Genomic DNA, 11,755 nt, shown 5'->3' with positions numbered 1-11,755 from the left:
TCAAAATCATTTTCTAAACTTGCACGGAGGTCTGCAAAGAGTTTTACAAGAAGGAAAGCTAGTTGTCCAAAACTCGTTTCTTTCGAATATAATATCAGTGGAAAAGGCAGGAGAGTGGTAAAATACTGTTTTCTCTAAGTCTGGATGCTGCCCACACTGTTCCTGTGTGGTGCGGCTTGCATCTTCGCCTTTGGGAAGATGCCGTTCTCTCCGTCTGCGGGAGGCGAAGAATCGGCTTCTTTGCGCACAGAGCATTGTGCCGAGCGCAGGGAGCACCTAAGAGCGGTTTTTGCCGAAAGAAGCCGTGGACCGGCACTTAGAATCGGAGAGCTGCCTATCTGCGTCTTCTGCGTGTCTTGCCGCTCAACACTCAGCAAAAAGCTTTCCCACCATATCTTGCAAAGAGAAACTTTGCCAGTAAATAAAACATTCAAAATCATTTCTAAACTTGCACGAGGTCTGCAAAGAGTTTTGCAAGAAGGAAAACTAGTTGTCCAAAACTCGTTCTTTTCGAATATAATATCAGTGGAAAAGGCAGGAGAGTGGTAAAATACTGTTTTCTCTAAGTCTGGATGCTGCCCACACTGTGCCTGTTTGGTGCAGCTTACATCTCCGCTTTCGGGAAGATGCCGTTCTCTCCGTCTCCCGGAGGCGAAGAAGCGGCTTCTTCGCACACACAACATTGGGTCGGTTGCGGTGAGCACCTAAGAGCGGTTTTTGCCGAAAGAAGCCGTGGACCGGCACTTAGAATCGGAGATCTGCCTATCTGCGTCTTCTGCGTGTCTTGCCGCTCAACACTCAGCAAAAAGCTTTCCCACCATATCTTGCAAAGAGAAACTCTGCCAGTATATAAAACATTCAAAATCATTTTCTAAACTTGCACGGAGGTCTGCAAAGAGTTTTGCAAGAAGGAAAGCTAGTTGTCCAAAACTCGTTCTTTTCGAATATAATATCAGTGGAAAAGGCAGGAGAGTGGTAAAATACTGTTTTCTCTAAGTCTGGATGCTGCCCACACTGTTCCTGTGTGGTGCGGCTTGCATCTTCGCCTTTGGGAAGATGCCGTTCTCTCCGTCTGCGGGAGGCGAAGAATCGGTTTCTTTGCGCACAGAGCATTGTGCCGAGCGCAGGGAGCACCTAAGAGCGGTTTTTGCCGAAAGAAGCCGTGGACCGGCACTTAGAATCGGAGAGCTTCCTATCTGCGTCTTCTGCGTGTATTGCCGCTCAACACTCAGCAAAAAGCATTCCCACCATATCTTGCAAAGGGAAACTCTGCCAGTAAACATCACTGATGGTGTGCTAATGGGTGCAAACAGGTCTTTAGAGAGTAGCCCACAGCAAAAAATGTTTGTTCAAAACTATTTTTATTCGAATATATTGTGAATGGAAAAGTCAGGAGAGTGGTAAAGTGCTCGTTCCTATTTGTTTTAAAGGTGCTCAGATTATGCTGTTATTAGGCGACTTTTTGTTTTTAGCCTTTGGGAAGGTGCCGCGCTCTCCGTCTGCCGGAGGCGAAGAAGCGGCTTCTTTGCGCACAACATTTTGCTGAGCGCAGGAAGTTCCTGAGAGCGGTTTGTGCAGAAAGATGCCCCAGACCGGCACTTAGCTTCCGTGAGCTGCGTATCTCGGTCTTCTTCGGATCTTTTCGTTCAACACTCAGAAAAAAGCTTTCCCACCATATCTTGCAAAGAGAAACTCTGCCAGTATATAAAACATCCAAAATCATTTTCTAAACTTGCACGGAGGTCTGTAAAGAGTTTTGCAATACGGAAAAGATAGTTGTCCAAAACTCGTTCTTTTCGAATATAATAACAATGGAAAAGGCAAGACAGTAGTAAAGTACTGTTTTCTCTAAGTCTGGATGCTGCCCACACTGTGCCTGTTTGGTGCGGCTTGCATCTTCGCCTTTGAGCAGATGCCGTTTTCTCCGTCTCACGGAGGCGAAGAATCGGCTTCTTTGCGCAAAGAGCATTGTTTGGGTCGCGGTGCATTTCGGAGAGCGGCTTGTGCCGAAAGATGCGCGGGACCGGCACTTTGCTTCGGAGAGTTCCGTATCTACGTCTTCTGCGTCTCTTGTCGCTAAACACTTAGTAAAAAGCTTTTCCATATCTTGCCAGGAGAAATTTCCATATCTTGCCAGGAGAAATTATCACCATATCTTGCAGGGAGAAATTGTGCCAGTACACAAAACATCCCGCATCTTTCTCGAAAAGATGCACATAGGTATTCGAACTGTTTAACTAGAAGGAAAAGATAGTTGTCGAAAACTCATTTTATTCGATTATATTGTGAATGGAAAAGTCAGGAGAGTGGTAAAGTAGTCTTTTCTATTTGTTTGAAAGGTGCTCAGGTTATGCTGGTATTGGGCGGCTTGGTTCTTAGCCTTTTGGAAGCTGCCCTTGTCTCCGTCTCCTGGAGGCGAAGAAGAGGCTTCTTCAATGCACAGAGCATTGTGCCGGGCGCAGGGAGCTTTGGAGAGCGGTTTGTGCCGAAAGCTGCCCAGGACCGGCATTTTGCTTCGGAGAGCTCCGTATCTCTGTCTTCTGCTTGTCTTTTCGCTCAACACGCAGCAAAAATCTTTTCCACCATGTCTTGCAAGGAGAAACTCTGCCAGTACTCAAAACATCCCCGATCTTCTTCTAAAAGTTGTACAGAGGACTGCAGAGTGTTTATCAGGAAGAAAAACATAGTGTCCCAAAACTCCTTTTATTCGAATATAATGTGAATGAAAGGGCAGGAGAATGCTAAAATACTCGTTTCTATCAATTTGAAAGCTGCACACGCTATATCCGTGTGCTGCGTCTTGCATCTTCGCCTTTGGGAAACTGCCTCTCTCCGTCTCCCGCAGGCGAAGAAGCCGCTTCTTCGCGCACAGAGCATTGTGCCGGTGGCGGTGTTCTCCGGAGAGCGGCTTCTGACGAAAGACGCCCTGGCAGGGGGCTTAGTTTCGGAGAAGAAACTAAGAAAGGGGGCTTATTTGGTTCTTGTTTGGTAAGAGGCAGGTTTTTGGCATTTATTTTTCGAGGAGTTTTTGGGGGGGATGGCCCCTGTTCTTTTTTGCCGCCTTGGCCGCCCGCAGGCGCAAGGCGCGCGGCGCCCCCGGCTGGGGTGGGCGGCAGTGCTGCCGCCTTGTGGGCAGAGCGCGGTACTGCAGCCCGGCGCCGCCGCCAGGCAGCCCTCTTGGGCGTGGCGTGTGGCGGAGTTTGTTTGACCTTCTGAAAATGGCGGCGAAAAGGGCGGGAAAGCGGAGGACCCTGGTGTGTCTATGCGGACTGCCTGCACGGAACACCGACGCCGGCGCAGCCCCGGCGGGATTTTTGTGGCGTTTTAGGTGTACCCGACACGGGCTGTGGGGTCAGCGGCGCCGCGGGCGGGCGTATTTTGGCGTGTTTCTGACCGGCATGTGAGTAACCGCCTCTCTCGCCCGAGGGGGTCCTCTCTCGGCCGCCATGTTGGGAGTGGCGCGTCACCACTGTCGCGGGAGTTTGTTTGACCTTCTGAAAATGGCGGCGAAAAGGGCGGGAAAGCGGAGGACCCCGGTGTGTCTATGCGGACTGCCTGCACGGAACACCGACGCCGGCGCAGCCCCGGCGGGATTTTTGTGGCGTTTTAGGTGTACCCGACACGGGCTGTGTGGTCAGCGGCGCCGCGGGCGGGCGTATTTTGGCGTGTTTCTGACCGGCATGTGAGTAACCGCCTCTCTCGCCCGAGGGGGGGGTGGGGGGTCCTCTCTTGGCCGCCATGTTGGGAGTGGCGCGTCACCACTGTCGCGGGAGTTTGTTTGACCTTCTGAAAATGGCGGCGAAAAGGGCGGGAAAGCGGAGGACCCTGGTGTGTCTATGCGGACTGCCTGCACGGAACACCGACGCCGGCGCAGCCCCGGCGGGATTTTTGTGGCGTTTTAGGTGTACCCGACACGGGCTGTGTGGTCAGCGGCGCCGCAGGCGGGCGTATTTTGGCGTGTTTCTGACCGGCATGTGAGTAACCGCCTCTCTCGCCCGAGGGGGGGGGGGGGGGGGGGTCCTCTCTTGGCCGCCATGTTGGGAGTGGCGCGTCACCAATGTCGCGGGAGTTTCTTTGACCTTCTGAAAATGGCGGCCAAAAGGGCGGGGATATCGCGGACCCGGGAGTCTGCCGCCCTGTGGCCAGAGCCCGGTACTGCAGCCCCCCGAGCCAGCGCCCTGCCCCTCGCCGCTGGCTGCCGGGGGCGGGGCAAGGGCGCGGCTGCCGAGCGAGGCAAGGGCGAGGGGCGGGAGCGAGGGGCGGGGCGGGAACGAGGGGCGGGCGGGGCGGGAGCGAGGGGCGGGCGGGAGCGAGGGGCGGGCGGGGCGGGCTCGGTAAATGGCCGGGAGGGGTGAAAGACGTTCAGGAGTGCAAAAGGGACACGATGGCTGAGAAGAATGGCCGGGGGGGGGGGGCGCGGCCCGGCGGGGCCGCTTTCGGCGGGCGGCGGAGGCGCGGTCGCAGCGCTCCGCGGGCCGGGGGCAGCGAGCGGGGGCGGGCGAACGCCGTCGGAACGGGAACGGGGCTGCACCCCCCCCCGAGCCCGCGCACGCGCCTCTCGCGCGGCGGAAGCGACGGCGGGCCGGAAAATCCCGGCGGGGCGGCGGCGCTGCCCGCCCTTTCTGCTGCCAGCTTTGCAAGGTAAGACCGCCCGCCCCGTCCCGCCCCGCCCCGTCCCGCCGCCCTCCGGTGTCTGTAAACAGACGGACTCCCTCTGGCTTCCCACTTCTCCGTGCTGGAGAGTGGGAGAAAGGTCCGTGCTGTTTGCCGTGTCCTCGGTGGGCAGAGAGCTCTGACCTTGCCTTGCATGGGCTGCTGAGGATTGGATCCTTGGGGATGTGCTTGGATGCATTTAGTGACCTTTACAGATTTCTTTCCCCGCTTTTTTCAGTTCCCAGAATCATGGAAGAATTCAGGTTGCAAGGGGCTCTAAAGATCACCTCATTCCAAGGCTGCTGCCGCCGTGGGCAGGGACGTGCTTCCATAGAGCAGCTTGCTCAGAGCCTCATCGCAGAGCACCGACGGGCCTTGAGCACTTGCAGCGATGGGGCAGCCCCAGGACCTCTGAGCAACCTGTGCCCTGTGCCAGCCGGGTGCCAGAGGAGGAAGGAAGCCCTTCCCACCTGGAGCAGAGGCTGCGTAGCCTTGTGTCACTGAGCGTGTGAGACAGAAATGCCCTTCCTTTCTGGAGGGGTAACAACACTCAAAGCTCTTTCTCGGGACAAGCCGAGCAATGGAAGGCCAAAGTAGCCTTCAGTTCTTCCAGCAGCTTTGGGAACAACTTGAAGGAGGAGCAGAGCTGGCCTGGTGCCTGCCGGCTCTGCAGGCAGTGGGCATGGCGAAGCTGCAGCTGCATCTGTCTTCTTGGCTGAGGCTTTATAAATGAGGCGCTTTTCTGTAGTTCCTTTTCAGGCATGACGTGCAAGTTGCCCCTAGAAGTCCAAAGGCAGCTGTTTTCTTAGCAGAAGGAAGTCAGGAGGAGGCAAAGCCAGCAGCTAAGTCTGGATAAAAAACTTGGCTAACCTCTTTTCCCCCCCTCCTCCAAACAGGCAATTGTGAAGCACTCAGCAGAGATCTGCCCGGGAGGAAAAGCAGAGCCAATCTCTGAGAAGAAGGGACGTGCGAGCTCTGGCGAGGACGGCTGCTCCCCCTGGCCTTGGTGTGGGACCTCCTGAGCTGCCATTCCTGTGGTGGGAGTGTTCCTCCTCTCCTCCGGCCAAGCCAGAGACCGCCTAGGGAAGGAGCAGGTAAGGTTGAAGTACCGAGGTCTCCCAGGTAAGAAGTGACACGGCCAAAGGAAATGGCCTCAACTTGCAGCAGGGAAGGCTTAGATTGGATTGGAGGGAAAATTTCTTCACTGAAAGGGTGCTCAGGCATAGGAGCCCAGGGAAGTCCCCATGCCTGGAGACATGTCAAGGATGTCAAGATGTGGTGTTTAGGGACCTGATTTGGGGGGGCAGCAGCTGGGCTCGATGTCCTTAGAAGGCTTTTCCAACCGCAAGGATCCTACGGATCCTATGGTTCTGGAAAGCCTTGACCCCTCTGGCTCTAGCACAGCACCTGGATGCTGACAAAATGAGGCTGGTCCTAGAGCCTGGAGGTCCCTGTGCCACAGGGAGAGGACAAGCCGGTGTCACCTGCAGGGAGGGTCTCGTCCCCAGAGAGCCGTCAGTGACTCCGTCCCTGCCCGGGGCTCTGGGTGCGCCCTCGGGGGGCGGGGGACGACACCTGCCCTCGGGTGTCCCTCTGGGCACCTGGGAAGGGAACCAGGTCCATCCGTGCGGCAGCTCCAGGGCTTGCAGGCTTTGGGGCTTTGCAGCTGTGTGCCTTGTCACAAGGTGGCAGGGACGTGACACTGCCTGGCAACGCTGCTGGCCTCGGATCCTTGCTGCTCTCATCCTTATCCCATATGGATTTAGCAGCAATCTTCTGTCTTTGCTTTCAAACTGTCCTTGGGAGAGTTCCAAGAGAGGGTCATTAGTTATTTCAAAGCCTACATCTTTTACCTCTTGGCACTGAAGAGAAAAGACACAAACCTGCTTTGCATCCTTCTGCCTGGAAGTCATTGTGACACGGGGAAGGGAGGAAGGGGCTGGCCGGGGTCAGCCTCTGCTGAGCCTCAGCTCTGGCTGCTCCTGCTCACAGGGTAAAGCCAAAAGCTGTCGTGATCAAAAACGCAGGCCGCCCTTCTGACCTGAGTCACAGGGGCCGTTTCTTCTGAATGAATCAAGGTGGGAAATCATTCTTGGAGCTTCAGAAGAAAAAAAACCCCAGAACCGTAGGTACGTTTGTAAGAGTGTGTATGTACGTACATTTCCTTCGATGAAGAAGAAAATCTTAGAAATATCATGTCACGTCTGGCTTCCTAGAGAAGATCCTGAACTCTGGGCTTCTGAAAGCAAATGGCTGTGCATTTATAGGAGCGTTTCCCTTCTTTTTATGTGCCTCCCCCAGTCATCTTCTACCCTTGCCCACGGCAAGGAGAGCGCGGTGATTTGGCTGCTCCGCTCTGCCGAGGTTGTTGCAGGCTGTGTAGCAGGGAGCGAGGCCTTTTGTGGCTGCTCATCAGACATTTTCCTACAGCCTTCTCCCTGCAATGGTAAAATGAGACTTGTGTTAGCGAGCAGTCAAGTAGAGCAGGTAACATTAGAAAAGAATTGTTTCTGAGCTGCTGTTCACTAGCACGTGTTTCCCCTTTCCGGCAGAGCGCGCATCATTGCGGGCTTGGGATCGATTGAAATGCGCTAAGGAAACCAGCTCTGGGGAGGGAGGGAGGGAGGGAGGGAGGGAGGGAAATGCTCTCTTAACATGTGCCAATTCTTCTGTCAAACTCATCAGGGCAGGACAGCGTTCAGACTGAAAGTGTAAGAAGATGTGGAGGGAGACAGAGAATCTGACAGGAGCACCGGACTCACAAGTGCACGAATTTTGCTTTTGGCTTGGATTCAAACGCAGAAGTTGTAAGGAATTTGGGAAGGAGAAGGGACATTTCAGAAGGAGAAGAAGAAAAAGAAGTTGTTGTTGTTGTTACAGCCCTGGCAAAATCTTTGGTTCTAGCTAATAAAGGAAGCTAGTTGAAATAAAAAAAAAGAAAAAAACGTGGGTTTTTTTTTTTCCTTCGCTGTTGTATTTGTTGGTGGTTCGTTATATGGTGTGTTGTTTTATTTCTTGGTCTTATTACCTCTGTGTAAATAGTTTTTTTGAGTGAAGCTAACTTTCTGGACGGGTTGGTTTGTATTTGAGGTAGGATAAATTTCAAGAGGTTTCTTTCCTAGACTTCTGACAGGTATTCCTGGGATTTTGGTTTTGTTTACTGTGTGTATCAACAGAGAGATTTGGTAGGGCCAGCTGGGCTGCTGGAGTTTTGGGTGTTAATTTATGAGATGGCTTTTGTTCAATGCAGTTTTGAATTGTTGAAAGGGTTTTTAATGTAGTGGTTTTAAGGCGGTCTTTAAGAATTGTTTGTATCGTTTCACGTTGTTTGTAGTTGGTGTACGATCAGGGATATGGTGGAACTTCTTGAACGTTCTGGTTTTAGCGTTCCTAAGTTCCGATTTCTTTCTGCTTTGCTGTTTTGTTTCTGGTTTTCTTTTGGGGGACAGGGGCATTTGTTGACGGTGGGTTTCTAGAGGCAATGTGTCTTTCAATTTGGGTAGTGATATTTTTTAGTATTTTAATAGTTTCGATTTTTTTTATTTTCATGCTTTTAATGAGTTGTTTTAAAATTTGGAAGATAACCTTTCTAGATGATTGGTTATTATTTGTGAGTTAGCCTCAAGGTAGAGCTTTGGGGGCTTTTTTTAGTAATGTTTAGGGTCAGTTGTAGGGTTTTGAGTTTAGTGAGTTGGTTGGATTTAATTTTTCACGGGTGTTTGTTTTGACTAGCAGTTCTGTCATTTTCCATGTGTATCTGAGTTTTTTGGGGTTTTGAGCCATTGGTTGAGGAGGAAGTTTATGATGAGAATGTACGGAGCTTTTGGGCTAGTTATAGTGGGATTTCAAATGTCTTGACAGTTCGGTTGATTTGAGTTTTTCTTAGGGTTAAATGTTGTGGGGTCTTTGTTCTGTTAGTCCTAGAAATAGGTTTGGTTTGGATACGCTGCGATGGGATGAGCGTGGGCTGCGTACCGGTGCTGCCGAAGGCGCGGTATTTGTGTGGTTCTGATGCGTTGGGTTAATGAATTGATACGGTCTAATATATAGATTAATTAAAGTAGAAATAAATATCAATATAAAAACAAATATAAAATGATAGTGGTAAACATAAATATAGAAAACAAATAGATAAACACATAAAACTATACTATATAGTATATTATTGTAACAGATGCTAATCTATAGAAACGATAGTCTATTATATATGTATACAAAGATATCTAAAGATCGGTTGTAAATATAAAAATATTTAGATAGAGTTAAAAGGAATTGGGGATTCTTTGGGATTTTTTTATTAGGTTATAGGCTGGGGTTTTTTTTCTAGATAGAAATAATATAAAAATAAAAATCCAGATCTCCAAATATATAACGCGTATACCGATCTCTCTAAATATTGAATATAAAGAAATAGAAGTAAAAGAATATCTAGGATATAAAAATACTATATATCTATTATTCTATTAAAAGGTATTCTCTCTAGTATGTATAATACCTACAAATGTAATAAATAAAAATTATAAAAGTAAATGTGAAGAGAATGATGAAAAATGAGACGATTTTTAGAGTTTTAAATATGGTTTAGATAAAGGGGTGTCTTTGGTTTTTGTTTGGTTAGAGGCAGGGGTTTTATTTGAAAGAATAGAAGTATTATAGAAATGTGAATCTTAAGATAGAAATCTATCATAAGTCTAGAAAGAGAAATGACGAAACTATGGATAGAAATTGAAATCTAAATCTATGTCAGTAATATGAAGAGTTGTAGTATAGAATAGAAATGACCTTATGTGGCAAGATAAATGAGAAATGGGAATAGAAATAGAAGAAGATGTAAATATAGTTGGAAAGAAAGGGAATTTTTTGGCTTTTGTTTGAGTAGAGGCAGGGGTTTTATTTGAAATAATACAAGTGTTCCAGAAGTGAAAATCTGAAGGCAGAAATAGATAATCAATGAATCAAAATACGTATAAAAATATAGAAATAAGTCCTCGGAATAGATGGAATATAGAATATCAATTGATTTATAAATTGACATTGATAAAGAGAAATGGATCAGTAAGCAATACACATTATAAATAGAAATGTGACTATCAATAGGAAAACCTAGGGGTAAAATCTATTCAAATATTGTCTAAAAGAAAGGGTTGGGGTTTTTTGGGCTCTTCTTGGGTTAGAGGCAGGGTTTTTATTTGAAATAATATGAATATAGATATTACTCTTACCTGTTTCTAAATATTGAGATAGATAATCAAGATATAAATATAAAACCTAAGGAAATAGAAATAATAGGAAGGGATGTAATATAGAATACAAATAAGAGTATACATTGATATACAGTTTAAATGTAAATCTGAACATGAACCTGAAAGATACAGTTTTAAAAAAGATTGAAATAGAGTTGAAAAGAAAGGGGTTCTTTTTGGCTTGAATTTGGGTAGAGGCAGGGGTTTTATTTTAAATAATGGAAGAGTTACAGAAGTAAAAATCCTAACACAGAAATATAGATGAAATATAGAAAGATAGGAATAAAAAGATGTCAATAAATAGAAGAAATAGGAACAGATGTAAAATAGAATATAAACTTATAAAAAATCGGAAATTATAAATGTAAAAATCAACATTACACATCAATATACATTTGAAATATAAATGTGGATATAAAGATGAAAAAAAATAATTTTTTTACAAATTTAAATGCAGTCGAAATTAAAGGGGGTTCTTTTTGGCTTTTATCCGGGTAGGGGCAGGGGAATTATTTTAAATAATGTAAACGTTACAGAAGCAAAAATCCTAACAAATATATACTTACTATGTAAAAATATGTATAAAAATAGAGAAATAAATTTAAGTACTAGGGAGAGATGTAATATAGAATAGAAATTTATTTATAAATAGAAATGTATAAATATACATCAATACGCATTATAAATAGAAAGGTGAACATTAATATGAAAAACTATTTTAAAAAATATTTACATATTTTTTAAAAGAAATTGTTGGGTTTGGGTTTGGTTTGGTGGTTTTTTTTTTTTGTTTTTTTTTTTATCCTATTAGGTTAGAGGCAGGAGGATTTTTTTCTTCTTCCTGGTTGTTTTGGGGCATTTATTTCAGAGCAGCTTCTGGGGGGGATCGCCCCTGTTCCTTTTTGCCGCCTTGGCCGCCCGCAGGCCCAAGGCGCGCGGCGCCCCCGGCTGGGGTGGGCGGCAGTGCTGCCGCCTTGTGGGCAGAGCGCGGTACTGCAGCCCGGCGCCGCCGCCAGGCAGCCCTCTTGGGCGTGGCGCGTGGCGGAGTTTGTTTGACCTTCTCAAAAGGGCGGAAGAACGGAGGGCCCCCGGCGGTGTGTCTATCCGGAATGCCTGCACGGAACACCGATGCCGGCGCGGCCCCGACGAGCTTTTCTGCGGCGTTTCAATTGCGATGATGGCATTCCGGTTCGCCTGCAGGGTTCGGCGTCGCGGGAAATCGTTTCTAGGGCTCGAGGTGGGTGTCGGCATTTTGATCAGGCAGCTGGCAAAACGGCTACGCCTTGGGGTCTTTCCAAGGGGCGCTGGGGGCGGGGCCGGGGCGGGGCGCCGTGTCGACGAGGTGACGTCATTCGGCGGCACTCTGCCTGCAGTGCGCCCATGAAGACGGCTAGGGGCGCTGTATACATAGAGTATTAAGTATCAACTATCTAGAAGAAGAAATAAAAGCTCGATGTCACCTGCAGCTGTAGAAAATTTCAGGCTCCCATGGAGGAAATAGTTTTCCTAAAATCATTACCGTTTTGGGGTTTTTTGCAGTCCCCGGTAGCCTGAACGTTTCTACTGCTGCTTTTTTATCCTAAAGCCAGAATGGAAATCCCACATTAGAAATACAGGGAAAGAAAGAGAGAAAGAAAGAAAGAGAGAGAGAGAAAGAGAGAAAGAGAGAAAGAAAGAAAGAAAGAAAGACAGAGAGAAAGACAGAGAAAGAAAGAAAGAAAGACAGAGAGAAAGAAAGAAAGACAGAGAGAAAGAAAGAAAGACAGAGAAAGAAAGAAAGAAAGAAAGACAGAGAGAAAGAAAGAGAAAGAAAGAAAGAAAGACAGAGAGAAAGAAAGAAAGACAGAGAGAAAGAAAGA

General features: G+C 47.9%; 1 long non-coding RNA gene across 1 annotated transcript in view; it reads left to right on the top strand.

Moving 5' to 3' along the window:
• The first annotated feature begins 7,738 nt into the window (after positions 1-7,738).
• The window catches only part of LOC143692352 (uncharacterized), a 10,661-nt gene continuing 6,644 nt past the window's right edge, over positions 7,739-11,755 (top strand). Inside the window, exon 1 of the long non-coding RNA XR_013180300.1 lies at positions 7,739-11,133. This is a non-coding gene — a long non-coding RNA (uncharacterized LOC143692352). The remainder of the gene's footprint in view (positions 11,134-11,755) is intronic.

Source organism: Agelaius phoeniceus (genome assembly GCF_051311805.1).
Source record: "Agelaius phoeniceus isolate bAgePho1 chromosome 6 unlocalized genomic scaffold, bAgePho1.hap1 SUPER_6_unloc_1, whole genome shotgun sequence".
In the NCBI taxonomy this organism is placed as follows: Eukaryota; Metazoa; Chordata; class Aves; order Passeriformes; family Icteridae; genus Agelaius; species Agelaius phoeniceus.
Note: the sequence above shows the minus strand (reverse complement) of the source record. Positions and strands in the feature narration are given on the sequence as shown.